A 25842-nucleotide genomic window follows, 5' to 3' on the forward strand; every position below is an offset into this window, starting at 1 on the left:
AACAATTAGCTATAAACATCAATCAAAACCAGTGAACAGTGAATATTTAACAGTGGAGTGTGCAGACAATAAATAAAGCAACAGTAGGTAGTATTTGTACCTTAAAATTACAGCTATAAAATTTCTGTGATGCTCCACTGAGTGTAACAGGGAGAATACAGCCTCTGTTGCTGCTACTCTGTTCTCAGCACTGCAGAGACTGCACTATGTAACTTTTACTCAAAAGATTTTACTTTGTCAAAAAGCCACAAATCTCTGGCAAAATGAAACACAGCCCTGAGAACCATGTTCTCTCTCCTCAAAACTGACTCATTTCACTAAGACACATCAATTAATTCATTCATTAATTGTCTGTAACCCTTATCCAGTTCAGGGCGGCGGTGGGTCCGGAGCCTACCTGGAATCACTGGGAACAATGTGGGAACACATCCTAGAGGGGGCGTCAATCCTTCACAAGGCAACACACACTCGCACATACGGATATATTTGAGTCTCCAATCCACCCACCAATGTGTATTTTTGGAGCATGGGAGGAACCCAGAGCACCCGGAGGAAACCCATGCAGACACAGGGAGAACACACCACACTCCTCACAGACAGTCACTTGGAGGAAACCCACGCAGACACAGAGAGAACACACCACACTCCTCACAGACAGTCACCCGGAGGAAACCCACGCAGACACAGAGAGAACACACCACACTCCTCACAGACAATCACCTGGAGGAAACCCACGCAGACACAGAGAGAACACACCACACTCCTCACAGACAGTCACCCGGAGGAAACCCACACAGACACAGGGAGAAAACACCACACTCCTCACAGACAGTCACTCGGAGGAAACCCACGCAGACACAGAGAGAACACGCCACACTCCTCACAGACAGTCACCCGGAGGAAACCCACGCAGACACAGGGAGAACACAACACACTACTCACAGACAGTCACCCAGAGGAAACCCACACAGACACAGGGAGAACACACCACACTCCTCACAGACAGTCACCCGGAGGAAACCCACGCAGACACAGGGAGAACACACCACACTCCTCACAGACAGTCACCCGGAGGAAACCCACACAGACACAGAGAGAACACACCACACTCCTCACAGACAGTCCCTACCATCACACATTGAGATGGATGCTTCTGCTTAATGAGGCCGTGTTACATATTCAAATACATACGAGAATGTGGAAAATAATTTTATATTTTTCTCATTTTGGTGAACTGTAGGTTTATTTGCCCCAAAATAGCATTTACAGCACAACACGTATCTGTATGTAACACAAATGATCACAGTCTTCTCCCAGTTGAGTGTGTACAGGTTCTACATGAGTGAGACTGACTGATGCAGGAAGTTGAATGTTGAAGCCAGTGTTGGCACCAAAAGTGACCAAAGTTTTCTAAATGATGCAGTGTGTGTTTAGATATTTGTAAAACTGTGATTTTGTTGGATATTTCAGTGAAAACAAATGGACTTGTGCTTGGAGCTCAGCAGGTTACAGTCATGTAGTTTATACATGAACTTCAAGTTTTCAGAATTGTGCACATAGTTCATTTTTTTGTATTCAACTGAGAAAAACTTTAAATGGGGAGGAAAGCACACACTCCACATCCCCACTCACAGTGCTGTAAAACTGAATCTGCAGCTGTTGGGGCAAGTGCAGTAACAAGATAAGCAAACCTTACTGAGTGTTGCTTTAACAGTAAAGAAAGAAAAGTGAATGAAAAAACATAAATAGAAACTGAAGAGAGTAGGGGATAAAGAAGATTGAATAGAGAAAGGGAAGTAGTGAGCAATAAAGAAGAGTGAATAAAGAAAGGGGAGCATTGAACAATAAAGAAGAGTGAATAGTGAAAGGGGAGTAGTGAACAATAAGGAAGAGTGAACAGAGAAAGAGAAGTAGTGAACAATAAAGAAGAGTAGTAAACAATAAAGAAGAGTGAATAGTGAAAGTGGAGTAGTGAACAATAAGGAAGAGTTAACAGAGAAAGGGAAGTAGTGAACAACAAAGAAGAGTGAATAATGAAAGGGGAGTAGTGAACAATAAGGAAGAGTGAACAGAGAAAGGGAAGTAGTGAACAATAAAGAAGAGTAGTGAACAGAGAAAGGGAAGTAGTGAATAATAAAGAAGAGTGAACAGAGAAAGGGGAGTGGTGAACAATAAAGAATAGTGAATAGTGAAAGGGGAGTAGTGAACAATAAGGATGAGTGAACAGAGAAAGGGGAGTAGTGAACAGAGAAAGTGGAGTAGTGAACAATAAAGAAGAGTGAATAGTGAAAACGGGAGTAGTGAACAATAAAGAAGAGTGAACAGAGAAAGGGGAGTAGTGAACAATAAACAAGAGTGAAAAGAGAGAGGGGAGTAGTGAACAATAAAGAAGAGTGAATAGAGAGAGGGGAGTAGTGAACAATAAAGAAGAGTGAATAGAGAGAGGGGAGTAGTGAACAATATAGAAGAGTGAATAGAGAGAGGGAAGTAGTGAACAATAAAGAAGAGTAGTGAACAGAGAAAGGGAAGTAGTGAATAATAAAGAAGAGTGAATAGAGAAAGGGGAGTGGTGAACAATAAAGAAGAGTGAATAGTGAAAGGGGAGTGGTGAACAATAAAGAAGAGTGAATAGTGAAAGGGGAGTAGTGAACAATAAGGAAGAGTGAACAGAGAAAGGGAAGTAGTGAACAACAAAGAAGAGTGAACAGAGAAAGTGGAGTAGTGAACAATAAAGAAGAGTTAACAGAGAAAGTGGAGTAGTGAAAAATAAAGAAGAGTGAATAGTGAAAAGGGGAGTAGTGAACAATAAAGAAGAGTGAACAGAGAAAGGGGAGTAGTGAACAATAAAGAAGAGTGAAAAGAGAGAGGGGAGTAGTGAACAATAAAGAAGAGTGAATAGAGAGAGGGGAGTAGTGAACAATAAAGAAGAGTCTATAGAGAGAGGGGAGTAGTGAACAATAAAGAATAGTGAATAGAGAAAGGGAAGGAGTGAACAATAAAGAAGAGTGAATAGAGAGAGGGGAGTAGTGAACAATAAGGACGAGTGAACAGAGAAAGGGAAGTAGTGAACAACAAAGAAGAGTGAACAGAGAAAGGGGAGTAGTGAACAATAAAGAAGAGTGAACAGAGAAAGTGGAGTAGTGAACAATAAAAAAGAGTGAATAGTGAAAGGGGGATAGTGAACAATAAAGAAGAGTGAACAGAGAAAGGGGAGTAGTGAACAATAAAGAAGAGTGAATAGAGAAAGGGGAGTAGTGAACAATAAAGGAGAGTGAATAGAGAGAGGGGATTAGTGAACAATAAAGAAGAGTGAATAGAGAGAGGGGAGTAGTGAACAATAAAGAAGAGTGAATAGAGAGAGGGGGGTAGTGAAAAATAAAGAAGAGTGAATAGAGAAAGGGGAGTAGTGAACAATAAAGAAGAGTGAATAGAGAGAGGGCAGTAGTGAACAATAAAGAAGAGTGAATAGAGAGAGGGAAGTAGTGAACAATAAAGAAGAGTGAATAGAGAGAGGGAAGTAGTGAACAATAAAGAAGAGTGAATAGTGAAATGGGGTAGTGAACAATAAAGTAGAGTGAATAGAGAAAGGGGAGTAGTGAACAATAAAGAAGAGTGAATAGAGAGAGGGAAGTAGTGAACAATAAAGAAGAGTGAATAGAGAGAGGGAAGTAGTGAACAATAAAGTAGAGTGAATAGTGAAATGGGGTAGTGAACAATAAAGTAGAGTGAATAGAGAAAGGGGAGTAGTGAACAATAAAGAAGAGTGAACAGTGAGCTGCTACACTCTGGCTGTCTCTGGGCAGAAACCAAGATCTATCGCTGCTCCATAAACAGCAGCTGAGCTCAGTCTCGGCACCGTAACACACATGCACACACACGTACACTCACAACAGATCAGACACACACTTACAGGGCCCTCCATCCACAGCCTCAGTGTAAACACTGGCACATCATCTTTCACCATCACAGCTCTAAAGCAGCTTCAGCTTCAGCTCCAACTCTCTCTCTCTCTCTCTCTCTCTCTCTCTCTCTCTCTCTCTCTCTCATTTTTAAAGGTGCAGTCAAATGTTTTCACCTAAATATTAAAAAAAAATAGATTTCAATTATTATGATTATGATTATGTTATATATTATAATATTCATTCATTCATTGTCTCTAACCCTTATCCAGTTCAGGGCGGTGGTGGGTCCGGAGCCCACCCGGAATCATTGGGCGCAAGGCAGGAACACACCCTGGAGGGGGCGCCAGTCCTTCACAGAGCAACACACACTCACACATCCACTCACACCTACGGACACTTTTGAGTCTCCAATCACCTACTTACGTGTGTTTTTGGAGCGTGGGAGGAAACCGGAATTATACATTATTACTTGGTTTATTGTTTGTTTGTTTGTTTGTAAAAGCACAATTACCCTCTGATAAAGAATCAAATATCTTTGTTGTCCTGAAATGAGCCTGTTTCTGCTCCACAGAGTGGGTTCCCGTCTGCGGGTGGCCATGCTCTGACACATCCAGGCCACTAGTAGCGCTTTTCCACGAAAAGAAGTCTGGTTCTTGAACCAGTTCTGTTCCTGATTTTGGAACCTTGGTTCTTTGGTGAGCCGAGGATACGTCACCAGTGAGCGGCGCTGCTGTGGCTGAATACAGCACCAGAGCCACAGATAAAGAGCCATGACAGGGTCATTGTTTATTCTGTGTTTACCGTGGAGTCAGGTCAGAGTGAGATATAACACCTGCTGTTCACAAACTCAGCAGGACGCCTCTGAACTCTGCAGCATTTCCACAGAGAAACGCAACCAACCCAGAGCAGCGGCTCTGACCAACGCTCACGGTGCCGCGCCAAACACAGCCCCAGAAACACACACAAACGGAGCATGTTCCTGTTTTATTTCCTGTTATTTATTTCTATGAATAGTTGTAAATGACTGTGTCCAGCTCTGAGCTCTTTCTTGAACTGACCCTCCACACGCCCACGGGCCACGTCACGGTTCACGCTGAAAAAACAATTCCTCTTTGGTTCCAACTGGAAACAAACTGTTCTGGTTCATGAACTGGTTTCTGTTGGTGGAAACGCGCCAAAACTGTTCCAAATTTAGTTCACGAACTGGAACCGATCTGGTTCCTCGTTGGTGGAAAAATGTAACAGTTGTTTCTCTCTGAACTGGACAGTGTGTGTGTGTGTGTGTGTGTGTGTGTTTGCTCTGCAGAACTAAAAAAATCCTCAAACTTGAACACTGAGCGAATGTGCTGCAGGTGCATGACTTTTAAAAAGCTGCTGCAGCTTCATAAATAATCCACCGCCTCGATCTTCTTCACTGATCAATACAGCTTCAGTAACGATCCCCCAGAAGACTGCATCTGTCACTCAGAGACCGCCTTCATTCTCTCCTCCCACAGGGACTTTACGTTGACTTTGTAGTCCTACAGTTACAGAACCAAGTCCCCCTGTTGCTCTGCATACTTTATTACCCACCTCTTCAGCACTCAGGACCCCCACAGAGCAGGTGTGATGTGGTGGGGGATCGTTCTCAGCGCTGCAGTGACACTGACGTGGTGGTGGTAAACCGCCCTCATCATACCTGCTCTGTGGGGGTCCTCAAGAACAGGGTGGAGCAAAGTATGCAGAGCAACATATACAGGACTACAGTGTGTAATTGCAGACCTACAGAGTGAACAGTGGGGTCAGTGGGGCTGAGTTAAAAAAAAAAGCATCTTAGGAAAAACGTCCTCAGCTGTTTTTTTTTTATATTTATTTTTTTAACACATTTCTCCCACCTTCAGCACAGAAGAGCACTGATCTGGGGCCAGTCACAGCTCTGAATAACTGTGCACATCCAGTGAAGCTTCATAAGACGACACAGGGCCCAGCCTAAATGTGGAGGGGCGTTTAGAGGCTGCTCTTAGACTCCACCACTGAAGGAGCGGCAGAAAATTGAATTATAGCACCACCAGGCAGCAGAGGAGGAGATGCACCTCGGTGAAAACAGGCGCTCCTCAAGACTCAGAGACTTCTTAATTCGACGTTAATCTTATTAATCTCATGCAAATGAGGCTGTGCATTGATGCTAACGTCTCATTAGCATGCTAATGCCTGTCATCAAAGGGTGCCTGGTTAAAGGCTGTTACAGAGGGTGAGTTTTTGGAGGATAAACAGAATAAAATTCATTAAAAACGCATAAATACAACACGTACTCAGGGTTGTCGTGTTAACATGTTAAAGCATGTGCTCTAGATGACTCTAAATTAACTGCCTCTGTCAGGCTCCTATAGGCTGTGAATAAAAAGGTGCAGGTGGATTAATAGAGATATGTATGTAACTATATCTCTATATTGTGGTATACATAGGATTCACAAGCAATCTCTGCCCGTCTAAAGGCAGTGCAGGCATTGCATTATTAAAGGAGCAGCATGCTTTATGAATAGGGATAACTCCCTCCCTCTATCTCTCCATCTCTCTCTCTCTCTCTCTTTTTCTCAGACTCTCCATCCAAATTAAATAAATAAATATAAACAGCGAGGCTCTAAAGCAGTGTCGACTGGGTGCTAAGTGGGGTGAGGATGGAGGACGGAGGCTGCATAACTAAAACTGCTTGCTGTATCATAATCTGGACCTTTGCCCGGGTCCACGACTCTTATAAGATGCTCTCGCTCTCTTCCTCTCGCGCCATGCACTCGCATAACACCATAGAGATAAGAGCACCGTTGCCAATGAGGGTGAGGCGGTGAAACAAAAGAAGAAGAAGAAGAAGAAAAAACACCACAAATCTCCACCTCCCTGCAAACACAATCAGAGCTGATGCAAATGAATCAACACTGATTATAGGCCTACATACTGCATAAGAACCTTATACCGGGTTCTGCTGGGTTCTCCACTTCATACGCAGCATTTCCACCAAAGATATCGGAGCACCCTCCAGCTGAAACTTCCATAGCCTGGAGGCTCGGACGATTTAAAACCTCATTTTGACCAACAATCAATGCTCTAATCTCTCACACTCAAGGTTCCTGCGGTCGTCTATTGGGTTCTGCTGGGTTCTCTGGTTGCTGAGCACCGTTTCCACCAATGATATCCAAGCACACTTGAGCTGAAGGCTGAAGGTCTTTAACCTGGATGGTAGGAAGGTGTAAAACCAGGAATCAGCTTTCAAATACCTTTACACACTCAGCAAGGCACCACAATAGACTACACAGAACCAAGGCCAAATGCTGGTACTCAGTTCTATTGGGTTCTAAGCTTCATTACAAGCATTTCCACCAATCATCTCCACCACACGTTCCAAACTCATCTCATAGCCAGTATAGATGGAGCAACGTAGACCCCATATACAGACTCTAAACATACAACATATCAGTCAAACCATGGTTTACCAATGTGGAACCTTTCTGCTGTAATATGCATGGTTCTCTAGGGTTCTCCATTTCATATGCACCCTTCCCACCAATGATCTCCATGCACACTTGAACCAAAAGGCTGAGAGTCCTCTTTCAGGACGTTGGGGTGGTTTCAAACCAAAAACCTGCCCCTCGACGTCTGTACACACTCAGCAAAGCAAAAGAAATGGAAAGTTTACCTCGATGAAGGAATGGCAGCCTCCGCTGAGGGGCTTTCGGGGGGAGTTTAGGGGGCAGTAGACCTCCTCACATGTCGCTTTCTCCCATTGCGCTGCTTTTCTCTGCCCCGTCTGATGCAGAGATAGACGGTGGGACAGCATCCAAACCTTCGCAGCCCTTATCCATCACCGCACACACTCACACACACTCGCACAAAACCACTCTTCCACGGTGCAATCTTCCAGAATCCAGACGCGATTCAGTGGGAGGGGGGGGGGGTGGAAATCCAGCGAGTTTACAGTTTGAGGGGTTTTGGATTTTGGGAGGGTACTAGAAGAGCGCCATCCTGCTGCGGCCAAACGCCGAGACTGTGCCCTCCCTTCACGCCCACCAAACCTGGAGCTCCAAAAGCAGACCCCTAACTCCGAAACGAGCTAATCCAGCCGGCGTAGCCTCCATCCAAACGCCCCGGAAAAACTCCACCCAGCGCGGCCAATCCACACGGAAGCGCCAGGGAGAAAGGAACGCGACTTCACGCCTTGATGGAGCTCCCAGCGCGAACGCAGCGAGGACCACCGTCCGGTTCTTTTCAGCGGGAAACAAGGACAGAGAGATTGATTAACACCCGCGTGGGATCCCTTCCTTCTCCAATTCCTCCGGCGATAATCTCCAAATTCTCCACAATTCTCCCAAATTCTCCAAACGCCAATCCGCTCACGCCAGCGACCACCGAGCAGCAGCTTCCCAAACTAACTCAGCACACACACACACACACTCACACACACATACACACACACACGAGCGCTCTCTCTCTCTCTCTCTAGCTGCAGTCCAAAGAAGGCGGAGGAAATCAGCTCGGATTGGCTCGCGCGCTCCCTCTCCCTCTCCTTCACTCCTCCGTCTGATGTCTGTCACTCCGCGGTGGCGCGCGCGCGGTCGGAGGACGAGTGCGGCGCTTTTAACGTCCGCGCGACGGCGTCACGATGAAATATCCGTCCCTAAATATTTACAGAGCGGAATAATCCGCAGATGAAGGAGTAACGGGCTGCGGAGTCGGTTCAGTGGGATCTGAATAACTGGGGCGAGGTGAAGTGGTGCATTAGGTGGGGTTCAGTGGGGCCCAGACAGGGTTTAGTTGGGTGGGGTTTAACTGGGCGGGGTTATATGCGGTAGAGGTGGGATTTGTGTGGGCTGAGTTGAGCTGGGGTGGGGTCAGGTGGGGTCCTGTTGGTGTGGGGTGAGATGGAGTGTGATGGGGTGGGATTAAATGGGTGTATTTTGGGTGGACTGTGGCTGGGGTAGTATTAGGTGGAACGGGTTTAGTTGGGGTCTGGTTTGGCGGAGTGAAGTTGGGGTTTGATTAAATGGGGTTTGAGTGGGGATGGGTTAAAGGTGCTGTATAGGATTCTGGAGAATATCTGCTGATATTTGAGTTCAACAGCTGAACAAACCCACTCCCCTCTTCAGTGCTCCTTCAGAAACTCCATCCCCCAAAACGATGCACCCACATTACCACGGTAACAGCAGAGTTAGGATTATTTGCCCCGCCCCCCTGTCCCGTGCACAAGCATGAGTGCCCCCTGTGGCTGACTGGCTGAAATAGTGCTGTGTTTCTGGTTCTGAACCTCATTGTTTCCCATTTACAGACCAGAGGGTTAGTGAACCCTGAGGAAATATTCACAGGATTTTAAACTGATATCACCTTTACGTTGGGTGGGACTTGACTGATTGGACGGTGTGGAGACGATCCTGCAGCTCCTGAGAGATTAGAGTTAGGATTAAGTTTATGGTTAGGGTTGAGGGCAGATTTAGGCCTGATCTGTCATGTGTTAGAAAATCAAGTGTGTGTCCATAAAATATAAGCAATAAACTAAGAAGCAAACCTAAAGTATTCACACTATATATATATAGTGTCTCTGTCACAGCTCCAGGGTCCTGGAGGTTGTGAGTTCCAGTACCGCTCCGGGTGACTGTCTGCGAGGAGTGTGGTGTGTTCTCTCTGTGTCTGCGTGGGTTTCCTCCGGGTGACTGTCTGCGAGGAGTGTGGTGTGTTCTCTCTGTGTCTGCGTGGGTTTCCTCCGGGTGACTGTCTGCGAGGAGTGTGGTGTGTTCTCTCTGTGTCTGCGTGGGTTTCCTCCGGGTGACTGTCTGCGAGGAGTGTGGTGTGTTCTCTCTGTGTCTGCGTGGGTTTCCTCCGGGTGACTGTCTGCGAGGAGTGTGGTGTGTTCTCTCTGTGTCTGCGTGGGTTTCCTCCGGGTGACTGTCTGCGAGGAGTGTGGTGTGTTCTCTCTGTGTCTGCGTGGGTTTCCTCCGGGTGACTGTCTGCGAGGAGTGTGGTGTGTTCTCTCTGTGTCTGCGTGGGTTTCCTCCGGATGACTGTCTGTGAAGAGTGTGGTGTGTTCTCTCTGTGTCTGCGTGGGCTTTCTCCGGGTGACTGTCTGCGAGGAGTGTGGTGTGTTCTCTCTGTGTCTGCGTGGGTTTCCTCCGGGTGACGGTCTGTGAAGAGTGTGGTGTGTTCTCTCTGTGTCTGCGTGGGTTTCCTCCGGGTGACTGTCTGTGAAGAGTGTGGTGTGTTCTCTCTGTGTCTGCGTGGGTTTCCTCCGGGTGACTGTCTGCGAGGAGTGTGGTGTGTTCTCCCTGTGTCTGCGTGGGTTTCCTCCGGGTGACTGTCTGTGAAGAGTGTGGTGTGTTCTCTCTGTGTCTGCGTGGGCTTTCTCCGGGTGACTGTCTGCGAGGAGTGTGGTGTGTTCTCTCTGTGTCTGCGTGGGTTTCCTCCGGGTGACGGTCTGTGAAGAGTGTGGTGTGTTCTCTCTGTGTCTGCGTGGGTTTCCTCCTGGTGACTGTCTGTGAGGAGCGTGGTGTTTTCTCTCTGTGTCTGCGTGGGTTTCCTCCGGGTGACTGTCTGTGAAGAGTGTGGTGTGTTCTCTCTGTGTCTGCGTGGGTTTCCTCCGGGTGACTGTCTGCGAGGAGTGTGGTGTGTTCTCCCTGTGTCTGCGTGGGTTTCCTCCGGGTGACTGTCTGTGAAGAGTGTGGTGTGTTCTCTCTGTGTCTGCGTGGGTTTCCTCCGGGTGACTGTCTGCGAGGAGTGTGGTGTGTTCTCCCTGTGTCTGCGTGGGTTTCCTCCGGGTGACTGTCTGTGAAGAGTGTGGTGTGTTCTCTCTGTGTCTGCGTGGGCTTTCTCCGGGTGACTGTCTGCGAGGAGTGTGGTGTGTTCTCTCTGTGTCTGCGTGGGTTTCCTCCGGGTGACGGTCTGTGAAGAGTGTGGTGTGTTCTCTCTGTGTCTGCGTGGGTTTCCTCCGGGTGACTGTCTGTGAGGAGCGTGGTGTGTTCTCTCTGTGTCTGCGTGGGTTTCCTCCGGGTGACTGTCTGTGAGGAGCGTGGTGTGTTCTCTCTGTGTCTGTGTGGGTTTCCTCCAGGTGCTCTGGTTTCCTCCCACAGTCCAAAAACACATGTTGGTAGGTGGATTGGTGACTCAAAAGTGTCCGTAGGTGTGAGTGAATGTGTGTGTGTGTGTTTGAGTGTGTTGCCCTGTGAAGGACTGGCGCCCCCTCCAGGGTGTATTCCCGCCTTGCGCCCAATGATTCCAGGTAGGCTCTGGATCCACTGCTGCCCTGAACTGGATAAGGGTTACAGACAATGAATGAATGAATGAAATCCTAAATAACGTATTAAGTTTATGTTTGGCTTGAATTTGATGATTTGGGTGTAGTTTTGTTTTCTTGATTTCAGGTTGGGTTTGTATTTGTTGTTGTGAGGGTGGGTTGAGTTTGGATTGGTTGATGCAGGGTTGGGCTAAGCTTGTATTTGTTGATGTACAGGGGTTTTGGTTTGGATTTGTTAATATGAAGATGAAAGAGCTGAAATAATATTTTGTTTTTAGGATGAAATTTTTGGATCAAGTACATTTCAGTTCTTCACTTCTTTTTTCAGAGCACATTTAAAATGTCAAAAAACTCCATTTGAAATCCTCACAAACTGCAGACAGATTTTCTGGTTCATGTCACACACACACACACACACACACACACACACACACACACACTGAGAAAGAGAGAGAAAGTGTGTGTTCTGTTATGAATCCTCATTCTCCAGGGCATTTCTCTCTGTGCGACACTGTTCCCTGAATTACTGATGCGTTTTTGATCTGTTTTTAGAAATGTGCAGTGAAGGTTATAATGAATTACTCAAGTAAAGTTTAATGCAGTAGCTGCACGTATGGGGTGTAAATAATAGAAGTGATTAATATGATTGGTTTTCCTTTTTATTCCCTACAATAAATACCTAGTATTTCTCATTTTGAGATTGATTTATTCATTTATATTTCATTCTTTGTCTATTTCACTCGTTTAAAGTGAATAAATCTGGACAGATTCCATTGGCAGATCATTTTGCTTGTTTTGGGAACAAAGATATTGCCGTTGCACTTCTGGCTGCTCCCTCCAGGGGTCACTATACAGAGCTACCACCGCATTCAAAAAACAAATTCGTCTTTATTTAAAAGCACTTTAATTGAAATATTTAATCAGACTGACCTCTGACCTTCACTTTGAACAACATATTTGTTTTAAAAAGCAAGGATAATATAATTAATGTGTAGATAAATATATAAGAATGTGTTTTAGATCCATGTGTTTGTTTCTCTGTTCTACTGCCTCGTTTAACTCTGAGCCGTTTAGACACCGTTGACTCTAATGGATCTGTTTTTTTACAGCGATGGCGGATCATGGAGCCTCTCAATAGTTCACTGAAGTTAGCGGTAGACACCAACAGTGCCGTGGAGTTACAGCAGAACAGACACAAGTGTGATACGCATTTAAAGTTCATTCATTCATTCATTCATTCATTGTCTGTAGCCCTTGTCCAGTTCAGGGTCACGGTGGGTCCAGAGCCTACCTGGAATCATTGGGCGCAAGGCGGGAATACACCCTGGAGGGGGCGCCAGTCCTTCACAGGGCAACACACACACACACACATTCACTCACACCTACGGACACTTTTGAGTTTCTACTCCTCCTATCACCGTGTGTTTTTGGACTGTGGGAGGAAACCGGAGCACCCGGAGGAAACCCACGCAGACACAGGGAGAACACACCAACACCTCAGTGTTGATTAACGCTGGTGAATTTAGTGTGTAGCGGTGAATGGTTTTCTTTTATTATTTGAAGAACATATATAAACACATACACAGATCAGTGTGCTGTAGAAATATTGTAAATCAGTGCATTTATTGAAGACTAATGACCAAAGATGTGCACTTTCTCTCCCTGACTCTGTACATTTCAATTGGTCGCCTAGAGCTTCCTGGAACTATTTGGAGTCTGCATTAGTCACATGACCACCAACCATTTTGGACTTCCATTGGCGCCACACTCCCTCTGTACGGCTCTGGTTTGGAAATACATCTGAAATACAACAGGAAAAATATTACTTTTTCTCAGCACTGTGTGACACTCAGCAGCAGCAGGAATTAAGACCAAAGGTTCTTACACATTTCCTCAAAAATCAATCAGTCAATAAATAAAAACCCTCAAAAAACATTAATTTGTCAGTGAACAATGACAGAAGTAATCATTACTGATTACACACTACTCAACTAAAATTGTAATGAGATTCCTTTACTCATTACGTCCTGGAAAATGTCTCAAATCTCAAACCTCATTACTTTACTTTTAAGGTACACTCTAAAACCCTCACAAACACTCGAATAAAACCAGGAAAGTAAAAAACAATAGTCTTACTGTCACTAAACTGTTACTGTTTTCTCTGAAACTGTTTGTGTTTAAGAAAAAAAAAAAATAATAAATATACCAGTTAAACTAAAGTGATCAAAAAAAGCACACACACAAAGTAAAATAAACAAATCTAAAAATGTTCCCAGGAATTACGACTGGATTTACAAAAGCGGAGTCTTTAAACATGTGAAGCGGACTAAATCAATGCTCAGAAAAAAAACCTCCTCCGAATTTTCTTCACTGCTGAAGAAAAAGCTCACCTCTGTGATGGTGGTTATATAGATATAGTTTGTTTTGCGCACACACACACATTTGCGTTCTCCTCATTTGTCGTTGTGCATTATGTTGTGATTGTGCTGAACTCGTCACACTCACAGTCACATGACCCGCTGCAGTCGGCTGAGCCAAGGCGTTAGTGCACGCAGAACTTACACAAAAAACACTCAGGAAACATTAATACTGTTATTAATCAAATCAAAAAAAAAATCAAATCAAAATTTATTTATATAGCGCTTTTCACAACTGATGTTGTCACAAAGCAGCTTCACAGAATTCCAGTAAGACAAGATTTGACATGAAATGTAAAGACAAATGTAAAACCCTCAAGTGAGCAAGCCAGGGGCGACAGTGGCAAGGAAAAACTCCCCCAGCTGAGGAAGAAACCTTGGGAGGAACCAAGGCTCACAAGGGGTGACCCATCCTCCTCTGGTCAATCTACTGGTGATGATAGTTAGTAGTCCATGAGAACTTCAGTGTAGGGACAGCTTCAAGGCACTTGGTGGTTGCTGGAGCGTGGGCAGCTGGTCTGAAGCGTGGAGGAGGATCTCGACAGTCATCCATCAGTGTCCAGACAGACAGGTGGGCAGTCGTTTACTCGGAAAGATGTAAAGGGATGGAATTAGTTTTGAACTGTTTTGTGTTTGTAAAGTAGAAAATATGAAAATTTCCAGAGTGTGGCTAATGACTCCGGCAGATCTGACTATGACAGCATTAACTAAAAGGAGAGAACCAGGAGGACACACAGACACGGGAGCATCCTGAAACACTGGCATCCCTCCGCTCCACCGTCAACAAACCTGAGTGATCGTGAGAAGCGGCGGGACGACAGCACCAGCGTCTCAGTATACTATAATTCCCTGTGTCCATGGACCCCCCGGATCTGCCGCCTTTATCTATGGGGGAGCATTAGCTACCAAATGATAAACTAAACAAATGAGTTTTTAGCCTACATTTGAAGATTGCGACTGTGTCTGAGTCCCGAACGTTTTTTGGAAGATCATTCCAGAGTTGGGGGGCTTTATAAGAAAAGGCTCTTCCCCCAGCTGAGGCCTTCTGAATTCTGGGAACATTTAAAAATCCAGTATTCTGTGATCTGAGTGAACGTGGAGGCTCATAATAGGAAATTGTATCTTGAAGATATTCAGGAGCAAGCCCATGTAGAGCTTTATATGTTAATAACAAAATTTTGTAGTCAATGCGGAATTTAACAGGCAGCCAATGAAGTGATGATAAAACTGGGCTGATATGTTCAAATTTTCTAGTTTTAGTGAGGACCCTAGCTGCAGCATTTTGAACTAGTTGAAGTTTTCTTAAATTGCTGCTGGTGCATCCTGACAGTAGTGCGTTACAGTAGTCAAGCCTTGAAGTAATAAAGGCATGTACTAATGTTTCTGCGTCCTGGAGGGATAAGGCATTTCTAATCTTAGCAATATTGCGAAGATGTAAAAAAGCTGTCCTAGTGATACTACCTATGTGTTGATCAAATGATAAATCCGGGTCAATTATGACACCAAGATTTTTTGCTGCTGAACCAGGTTTAACTGGAAAGTTAGCTAGATCTAAAATTAAATCTGATAATTTATTTCTTGTCACTTTTGGACCCAAAAGCAGGACCTCTGTTTTGTTGCTGTTTAGAAGGAGGAAGTTACGCAACATCCAGCCTTTCACGTCTTTTACACAGTCCTCTATTTTCTTTAATCTGTGTTTGTCATCGGGCTTGGCTGAAATATACAATTGTGTGTCGTCTGCGTAACAGTGAAAGTTAATGTCATGGTTTCTTATAACTGTGCCTAGCGGTAACATGTATAATGTAAATAATAATGGTCCTAAAATAGAGCCTTGTGGAATTCCAAATCTTACTTTAGAATAATTTGAATTTAGATTGTTTACTTTTACGAATTGATAACGTTCCGTTAAGTAAGATTTGAACCATAATAGGGCTGTCCCTGTGATTCCAACCATGTTTTCTAACCTTTCTATGAGAATATTGTGGTCTATTGTATCGAAGGCGGCGCTTAGGTCAAGAAGCACCAACAGGGATACGTGGCCTTGATCAGAGGCAAGAAGAAGATCATTTGTTATCTTGACTAGAGCTGTCTCTGTACTATGATGTTGCCTGAATCCAGATTGGAGTTTTTCATATATATGATTCTTATGTAGATATGAACTAAGTTGTTGGGCCACAGCTCTTTCTAAGATCTTAGACAGAAATGGCAAATTAGAAATAGGCCTGTAATTAGACAGTGTACTAGCATCAAGATTTGGTTTCTTGATCATAGGTTTAATAACTGCTAGTTTAAAAGCTTTGGGTACATGGCCCAGACTAAGCGATGAGTTTACTATAGTTAAAAGAGGATCAATAATAGCTGGTAGTACTTCTTTGAGCAACTTTGTGGGAATTGCGTCAAGTGTGCAAGTTGTACAGTTTGCGGAGGTGATAATCTTCTCTAGTTCTAATTGTGGGAGTGGGTAAAAGGTTTCAAGTCTTTCTTTTACAGTTATATTATGTTTTATTTCATTCACATCAGGTGGCAGCCAGGATGGATTTGATCCTGTGGCTAGAGTTTGTTGTCTAATATTCTCAATTTTATTATTAAAAAAGTCCATAAAATCTTTACTGGTGAGAGTTGCTGGAATTAGTTGTTCAGAACCTGCTTGATGTTTTGTAATTCTAGAAAACACACTAAACAGTGCTCTCGGATTATTTTTATTATTGGAGATCAGCGAGGCCAGATATGCTGAGCGAGCTTTAGTGAGGGCATTTCTATACTCTATAAGGCTGTCCTTCCAGGCAGAATGAAACACTTCAAGCTTGGTTGATCGCCATTTCCGCTCTAGTTTTCGTAATGTTTGTTTTAAAGTACGGGTCTTATCGTTATACCATGGTGCGAGCTTTTTCTGTCTTATACTTTTATGTTTAAGTGGTGCTACCTTTTCTAAAGTAGATCGACAGGTATTTTCTAGGTAGTCAGTTAGTACATCTAGGTCCATTGGGTCTGATGGAGTTGGAACTGGGGTCGATAGTTCTGGTAGGTTTTCTATAAATTGTAGGGCGGTAGATGGTTTTATTATACGCCTTGTAGAATAGCGAGGGTTCTTACATATATTATGGATAAAACGTAGCTCATATGAAATTAAGTAATGATCGGAGATTGCTGAGGATTGCGGTAAGATATTAATTTTGTCAATGTTAAGACCTAGTGTCAGAACTAAGTCTAAAGTGTGGCTGCAGTAGTGTGTAGGCCCTGTTACATTTTGAGTAATACCAATAGAGTCTAAGATTGAGGTAAATGCCTTTTTTAGTGGGTCACTTTCCTTCTCGAAATGGATATTGAAATCTCCTACAATTATAACTTTATGATTGCACACCGCTAGGTTTGTAGCAAAATCGCTGAATTCTTTCAGAAATTCTAAGTAAGGCCCTGGTGGTCTGTAAATGTTGCATAATAAAAATGTGTCCTTTTTTGTGACCGGATTTGTAATAATAGTGGAGAGAACCTCAAAAGAAGAAAAGGTGTCACATTGTTTAAGACTAATTTCTAGGGTATTTTGGTAAATTACACATACTCCACCTCCTTTGCCTGATATTCTTGGGCTATGTGCATAATTATAGCCTAGGGGGGTGGCTTCATTTAGTGCTAAATATTCATTTGGTTTAACCCACGTTTCCGTGAGACAGAAAACATTGAATTTATGATCACTTATAATATCATTTATGATGAGTGCTTTTGAGTTTAGCGATCTTATGTTGAGTAACCCAAATTTTAGTTCTGAGGTGTTGCTGTTAGGTGTTGTGTATGATTTAATATTGATTAGGTTGCTGAAACAGGCTGATTTTGTTTTTCTACTTTTACATTTAGTTCGGGGGAAAGACACAGTCTCAATACTGTTGAACCTGGGTGACGCCTCAAGACAATTCGCAGACGGTCGGTTTAGCCTGTCTGTCTGCGGCCTGGTCCCGGCTCTGGATTGTCAGCAGCTATCTACACTACTCTGCCGACTAACTAAAAGACTATGTGCTATACTGCAAGAAAGTAAGGCAGCACCCTCCCGCGTGGGGTGGATACCATCCCTACCTATAAGACCAGGCTTGCCCTCAAAACGTAACCAATTGTCTATAAAGCCCACTTGATTTTCGGAACACCACTTGGACATCCAGCAGTTTAACGCCCAAAGTCTGCTGTAAGCTTCGTCGCCACGCCGCATTGGTATGGGACCAGAGCAGATTACGGCATCGGACATCGTCTGGGCCAGTTTAATCACCTCTGTAATATTACCCTTAGTTACCTCAGACTGCCGCAGACGAATATCATTGGCCCCTACATGAATGACTACCCTCGAATATCTCCTATTAGCTAACAGTCTAAGGTTGCCACTAATATCCGGCGCTCTGGCTCCCGATAAACAGCTAACTGTTACTGCCGGCGCCCCTAAAGGAGTAGCTAATTTCACGTGCCGAACAATAGAGTCTCCTATAACCAGAGCACTCTTAACAGGCTCCTCAGCGGGTGCTTCGCTGAGCGGGGCAAACCTGTTTGACACGCGAATCGGAGGAGCGTGGTGTCCCGGTGGGCTAGCTTTGGCCTCAGCGTTAGCATCAGCCTTAGCTTTCCGGCTATGACGCCGAGACGTCACCCATTCACCCCGCTGTGAGGGCTCTAACGCCGGAGTCGTGGGGGTGCTAACTCTCCCTAAGGCACCCGGAGTTGCTAACACTGAATCTCGCTGTTTATCCCTCAACAATAATAAGCTCCGGATGCGCACTTCTAGCTGGTCCACTTTATCCACCAGAGAGCTAACTAGCTGACACTTACTACAAATACAACCACTATATTTATCGCTAGAGGTGGAAAAGGGCGTTAAACTAAACATGCCACACTCTGAACAGGCAAAACAGCCAGTAGTAGCCATGGAATTGCAGGTACTTACCGCTTTTAGTGAATTTTAGTAACTTACACCAAGAACGTTACTCCAGGGTCCGGTGGCAGTTTTAGTGCCTCTGTAATGAATATGTATGAATATTAATACTGTTTTAGTGTGTGAGTGACTGGGTGAGTGTGTGAGTGACTGGGTGAGTGTGTGACACTGTCCACAGGTGTGAGTGTGTGAGTGACTGGATGAGTGTGTGAGTGACTGGGTGAGTGTGTGAGTGACTGGGTGAGTGTGTGAGTGACTGGGTGACTGGGTGAGTGACTGGGTGAGTGACTGAGTGAGTGTGTGAGTGACTGGGTGAGTGTGTGAGTGACTGGGTGAGTGTGTGAGTGACTGGGTGAGTGTGTCACACTGTCCACAGGTGTGAGTGTGTGAGTGACTGGGTGAGTGTGTGAGTGACTGGGTGAGTGTTTGAGTGACTGGGTGAGTGTGTGACACTGTCCACAGGTGTGAGTGTGTGTGTGTGTGTGTGTGTGTGTGCATGTGTGTGTGTGTGTGTGTGTGTGTGAGTGACTGGGTGAGTGTGTGCGTGACTGGGTGAGGGTGTGAGTGACTGGGTGAGTGTGTGAGTGACTGGGTGAGTGTGTGACACTGTCCACAGGTGTGAGTGTGTGTGTGTGAGTGACTGGGTGAGTGTGTAAAACTGTCTACAGGTGTGTGTGTGTGTGTGTGTGTGTGTGTGTGTGTGTGTGTGTGTGAGTGACTGGGTGAGTTTGTGAAACTGTCCACAGGTGTGAGAGTGTGAGTGTGTGTGTGTGTGCATGTGTGTGTGTGTGTGTGTGAGTGACTGGGTGAGTGTGTAAAACTGTCCACATGTGTGTGTGTGTGTAAGAGAGTGACTGGGTGAGTGTGTGAAATTGTCCACAGGTGTGTGTGTGTGTGTGTGTGTGTGTGTGGGAGAGAGTGACTGGGTGAGTGTGTGAAGCTGTCCACAGGTGTGAGTGTGTGAGTGACTGGGTGAGTGTGTGAGTGACTGGGTGAGTTTGTGAAACTGTCCACAGGTGTGAGAGTGTGAGTGTGTGTGTGTGCATGTGTGTGTGTGTGTGTGTGTGTGTGTGTGTGAGTGACTGGGTGAGTGTGTAAAACTGTCCACAGGTGTGTGTGTGTGTGAGAGAGAGTGACTGGGTGAGTGTGTGAAATTGTCCACAGGTGTGTGTGTGTGTGTGTGTGGGAGAGAGTGACTGGGTGAGTGTGTGAAACTGTCCACAGGTGTGAGTGTGTGAGTGAATGGGTGTGTGTGTGTGTGTCCAGACGAGGCTTTACACTAGATGTCGGGTCATTGCTGTGAGATCCTGATTGAAGTCAGTCTTTAGAGTATTACTGATGTCAGCTCCTGGTGCTGAGTGCTGAGATGTGGAGCTCCAGCTCATCCCAGACGTATTGGATAGAGCTCCATCACTAGTCCATTCTCTCCTCCGTCTGCTGGACAGCTTTCCAGGAATGATGGTTTTAAAATCAAAAAAAGAAGTGAGGTATATTGCCCTGTTCCCTGTCTGTGTGATTCTTTCTCATTTTCTTCCAGGAAAGAGCATGACACCGTATTATTGGGGGATGTTTCTGCTCGGCTGCTCTCGGCAGGTTGGATGAAGGCTCTGAGCATCAGGGAGTTTACTGCTCGCGAAAGGAAACGGCGCTTATATCACACAGAGGAACGGAAAATAAGATGTGAAAATACGAAATGAAAGAACCAGTAGCTGTTGAGAGAGGTGTGATTAATGATATGTTACAGATATAGAACCGTCAAGATACGAGTTACACACACGAGCTGGTCATCAGTGATAAAACGTTCTTATGATGGAAAAACAATTTGTTTATAAGTACAATCATTTATTCAGTCATTCATTCATAGTCTGTATGTGCTTCATCTTCTTTAGGGTTGAAGGGTGTCCAGAGCCTACACACTCACCCACTCTCTCACACACTCACCCAGTCACTCACACACTCACCCAGTCACTCACACACTCACCATTCACTCACACTCACCCACTCACTCACACTCACACACAGTCACTCACACACACACACAGTCACTCACACACACACACAGTCACTCACACACTCACCATTCACTCACACTCACCCACTCACTCACACACACACACAGTCACTCACACACTCACCATTCACTCACACTCACCCACTCACTCACACACACACAGTCACTCACACACTCACCTGTGGACAATTTCACACACTCACCCAGTCACTCACACACTCACCCTGTCACTCACACACTCACCCAGTCACTCACACACTCACCCAGTCACTCACACACTCACCCTGTCACTCACACACTCACCCAGTCACTCACACACTCACTCACACCTGCGGACAGTTTCACAATAGTCTTGACTTGAGTGAACTACCCCCAACACTGTTTATAACACATAGATAGAAAGTGAAACGATGGACATGCTGTTTGTCGAATAGTGAAGCCACATCCATTTAAAGTTAAACCTCAGATCTCTGGATACTTACCTCACTCTCCATCAGTCGACATTAACCCCGTCGGCTCCAGCACATACTTGTTAATACGTTTAATGGTTTAACAGACGACTTTCATCAATTAACCACCGATGGAATGTCTTTTTAGACACTGATAATTTCACATTCTAAAGTCTCAGCTCATTCTTTACCTCTACATTTTACATTAAGTTCTCTGTCCCCTTCACTACCTTTATTCCTAGTGTATTCCTATTTTAAAGTGGTACCAATGAATCTGTCAATGCTTATAGCAGAGACTTCCTGCTCCCTGTGACCCACATCATCTCTTATATACTGCAGCCATCAGCAGGTTATAAATCTCATTGATCAGATGGTCCACAACCACAGGGAATTCTAAACCTGAAGCAACCCAGGTAGCAGTCACATTTGGGCCAACTCTGTCTCACTTTTGGTTCTTGCTTCTTATGGATCTGGCCAATGTTGTGTTGGCCGAATATGGGCCGGATGTAAAGAGCTGGGCTTGACTGGTCTTACAGCCGGTGTTGTGTGGGCCAAACGTGGGCAAAATGTCAACATGTGGCCCATTATACAGTGGAGCTGTGCCTTAGTCGACGCAGCCAGACTCACACTGAGACAATGCCATCATTCAAGGCCAAATGTGGGCTTTAGAAGAACTGTAGATGGGCCACATTTGGGCTGAATATTCTTTGCAATCTGGAAACATTCCTGTGTTTATACGAAGTGCTGAGACGACCTGAAAAATGATACTTCCTCTGCAGGGATTTACTTGGAAAAACACTTTCTGGAAAACTGTTACTGATGAATAAATTAGACTGAACTTAGAGGTAGCGTGACTAAATTTTACTAGGTGACTCACAAATGTAGTCGAATAGTCGACTAGTTGTAATTTCGACAGTTAAAGCAAAAATAAATAAGGGTGTAATATTTACATTTTTATTAGTGCAGTTAAATGCAGATTGACAGCAAAAAACAGTCTAATAAATATTTATACTTTTATTATTATGTTATTTGCTTATCTTTTTTTCCTTTATTTACGTTTTACATCTGTAGTGTTGCTCCATCTATGTCTCTGTGAATCTGTGTACATCAACAAAGAAATTTACTTTAAACTTAATATTCATTGAGATGTGTAAAGGCTGATCATATTCAATCAATTTTAATTTAAAAAATCTATCAAATTCAAATATCTATCATTTCAAATTCATTCATTCATTCATTGTCTGTAACCCTTATCCACTTCAGGGTCGCGGTGGGTCCAGAGCCTACCTGGAATCATTGGGCGCAAGGCAGGAATACACCCTGGAGGGGGCGCCAGTCCTTCACAAGGCAACACAGACACACACACACACATTCACTCACACACTCACACCTACACTACGACACTTTTGAGTCGCCAATCCTCCTACCAACGTGTGTTTTTGGACTGTGGGAGGAAACCGGAGCACCCGGAGGAAACCCATGCAGATACAGGGAGAACACACCACACTCCTCACAGACAGTCACCCGGAGGAAACCCAAGCAGACACAGGGAGAACACACCACACTGCTCACAGACAGTCACCCGGAGGAAACCCACGCAGACACAGGGAGAACACACCACACTCCTCACAGACAGTCACCCGGAGGAAACCCACGCAGACACAGAGAGAACACACCAACTCCTCACAGACAGTCACCCGGAGTGGGAATCGAACCCACAACCTCCAGGTCCCTGGAGCTGTGTGACTACCTGCTGCTCCACTGTGCCGCCTCGTTACAAATTATACACTAAAAAAAAACAGGAAAATTTACAGTAAAACCCTGGCAGCTGTGGTTGGGGTCACATTTTTGGCGATCATAAATTTTACATTTAAGGACTGTTTTGTTTACAGTAATTTTCTGTAAAAAAAAACATATACACCGTAAAAAGCCATCGTATTTACATAAAAATAACAAAGAAACATTGTTTTGCCATACAATTAACATGTAAACTGTGTGACAAATAAGAGAATTGAGACTGATATATAGCTGCATTTAGATAAATCCCAACACACAAAATAATCACCCAATGCAACCCAAAATCAAAAAGTCTCAAAGACAGAAAAAAAAACAAAGAAACTCTGAAAATCACAGAAAATATGGAGAAGCAAGGCATGCTGGGAGCTCCCTAATGAGTCTCAGCTCCTCCCAGTCCTTGGACACTTGTACTGCCCTCTTAAGATGTGTGCTTTTAACAGTGAAATGTGTATTTTTTACAGTAAAGTTGATGTAAAGTGATGTATTTTGGCTGATAAAAGTATTTACGGTATTTCCCTGTTACAGAAACTGTTTTCAATCTTTTTAAAGTTTACAGTCATTTACTGTCGTGGTTTTACAGTTTTCTACTGTAAAATTCCCAGGCATTTTTTTTACAGTGTAGACAAACAAGGGCTCTATTTAAACCTCCAACTTCAGTGTTCAATTGTAAAGACATAAGTAAATAAATACATCTCTGTAGGACTTTTGTGGAAGAGTTGATTTCTCTGCTGTCTGCCTGCATCCTTGCTACTGGTTTGTCCTGCTTCTGACTATTCCACAGCTCCTCACAGTGGGGACTTGTGGATGTCCTAGTGGATTAGTCGATTTGTCTGTTCAAACACTCCTTGGTATCAGTGCTTTGTTTTTGAGAAAAAAAAATGTATGGCGTTAATTAACTGATGTTTTTTGGCTCTGACGGCTTTTCTCCAAGACCCTGAAAACTCCAGGGGCTAAATCTGCACCAAACCCCATCATTAAAATGGTTTCTGTGGTGGTACCCTCAATGTTACATGTCTGTACCTTTAGTCAGGGAACATAACTGTACCTTATTCTATTATAATCATAGATTTTAAAGTTTCATTTTCAGGACTTTCATTATTTTCTTTTATTCTCCACAGTTGTATAATGAAAGATTACAGAGACCCCCCTCTCCTTATGGAGAAGAGAATGTAATGAACCTTTAGGGAACACAACTGGACTCTAACACCACTGCTGTACCTTATTTTCTGTGAGTATATAAAACCACTCCTCTCCCCTCACCTTCTTGTGATGAATATTCAAACCACATCACCACCACAGCTCCTCCTTCCCCAAACACTGACTCTGTCTTTGACCAGAAAGGGTTGCCCGGCTTTTCACTAGACAGAGGCCTTCCAGAACTCCAGCCCAAGTCCCTCAGAGTTCCCCTTCCTTGTCCCACACACTTTGGGGGATGTTCTGCAAAGTTCTGCCTCTTTATGCTCAAAGTGTGCTGCAAAAGTCACTCACAACCCAAGACTGCAGTCGACTGCAAGTGTTGTGACTCTCTGAATCACTGGAAAAGGGTTGAACCCAAAGCCCAGATTCTTTGGAAGAAGAATCGAAAAATCTATTATTTGGGAGTCGACTCCTATACATAGGTATGTTTACTTCGACATCCCTCCTGCTCTCACTGTGAACAGAGACTGCTTAATGAGACGGCTTTAGAACCACACTCTGAATATAATTTTGGACATTTGAGAGCAGTTTCTGCCCCAGGAATGTGAGGAGGAAAGAGGTGCTTTCTTTGGAAGATAGAAACCATTTTAGACTGAAGTCTCCCCACACTCCTTTCTCCCCTATAATCATTCGACATAGTGGCAGATGCTCCTGTGGAAGATAGTCCTCTTCTCACTATGCTTAAAATTATTTCAGAGTATGGTTCCAGGACTGTCCTGCTGAGCTTGTGAACAGTGAGAGTAGTGGACAGAGTGAACAGGCCTTTAGTCGCTCTGACAGCAGCCCGCAAGAACAAATTACAGAGCACGTTTGAACTGTGTATGTTCTGTCAATTGTTTGTTTCTATTTTGTATTTAACATAAAAATAAAGAGACAATTAGTTTTAATTTTTCTATCCCCATGGAAGTAAAACAAAACCATAATCACCTTTATAACTCATACAGACTATTCTTAAAATATTTAATATTTAAAAGCAACATCTGTGATGGTGGGGAACTGCAGTTCTCTCTGGTTTGTTTACGTTCAGAAGTGCAAACACAAACACAAACAAGGAGAAAAACACTAACTGCAAAAAAAATCTAAACTGGAACAGACAAGAGGACTCAGACAGACAACCGTGAACCAGGGTAGACCGGGGTATGTAGTCATAGAAACACACATCTACACACACAAGAACTGACAAGAGAGCACTGAAACAAAGGGACTATATACACACAGCACAGACAAGCAACACCTGGAACTGATAATGAGAGGGCAGGACTACAAAGTGGGTGATGAGTGGGTGGGGCTAAAGCGGGACTAGGACAGGGACATGAACCATAATAAACAGAACCATGGTGGGGGAAAACAGACACATGACAGGACCAGGGCGTGGCAGTAGGTTTTTATTCACTATTTGAATTCCCACAGAAACTCATGTGTAACTCGAGGTGTTTAGTTTTGTAGCACGTTCACTCTGGGTTTACTTTCATACAGTTAGCGCTCTCCTGAATTTAGAGATGGTTCCATCTACAGCAAAAATAAATCAATATTACCCAGCTATGGAGAAGGAATAGAGCAACCTCCCCATCTCTGTACATGCTTTTCAATGTTTGGAGGTCTCTTCACTGCAAATGTAGCCTGCTGCAGGACAGAGCTTATACAGACACAGGTCTGATACCCAGAGTTGTATAAATGGAATATAAACACCGCTTGTTTTTTTAAGTGTGTACACGGGGAAGAGGAGATACAAAGACAAAGTCATTTACTTTTAAATATTTCAATATTTTAAGAACATAATGCACATATTTTGACATGGTGTATGCCTATGCCTATGAAACCGAACGTCCTGGAGCAGCTGCACATGAGCCAAAGTTAACTTCACTCAATGCCAAGCGTAGGCTAAATGGAGCAGTGGAACTGTGCTCT

General features: G+C 44.2%; 1 protein-coding gene across 2 annotated transcripts in view; it reads right to left on the bottom strand.

Moving 5' to 3' along the window:
• The window catches only part of lrfn5a (leucine rich repeat and fibronectin type III domain containing 5a), a 105063-nt gene extending 96770 nt beyond the window's left edge, over positions 1-8293 (bottom strand). For both annotated transcript variants that reach the window (XM_066675956.1, XM_066675955.1), the window contains exon 1: positions 7573-8293. The gene's annotated coding sequence lies outside the window, so the exon portion shown is untranslated. The remainder of the gene's footprint in view (positions 1-7572) is intronic.
• Positions 8294-25842: the final 17549 nt, after the last annotated feature.

Source organism: Hoplias malabaricus, chromosome 1 (assembly GCF_029633855.1).
Source record: "Hoplias malabaricus isolate fHopMal1 chromosome 1, fHopMal1.hap1, whole genome shotgun sequence".
NCBI classification, from domain to species: domain Eukaryota; kingdom Metazoa; phylum Chordata; class Actinopteri; order Characiformes; family Erythrinidae; genus Hoplias; species Hoplias malabaricus.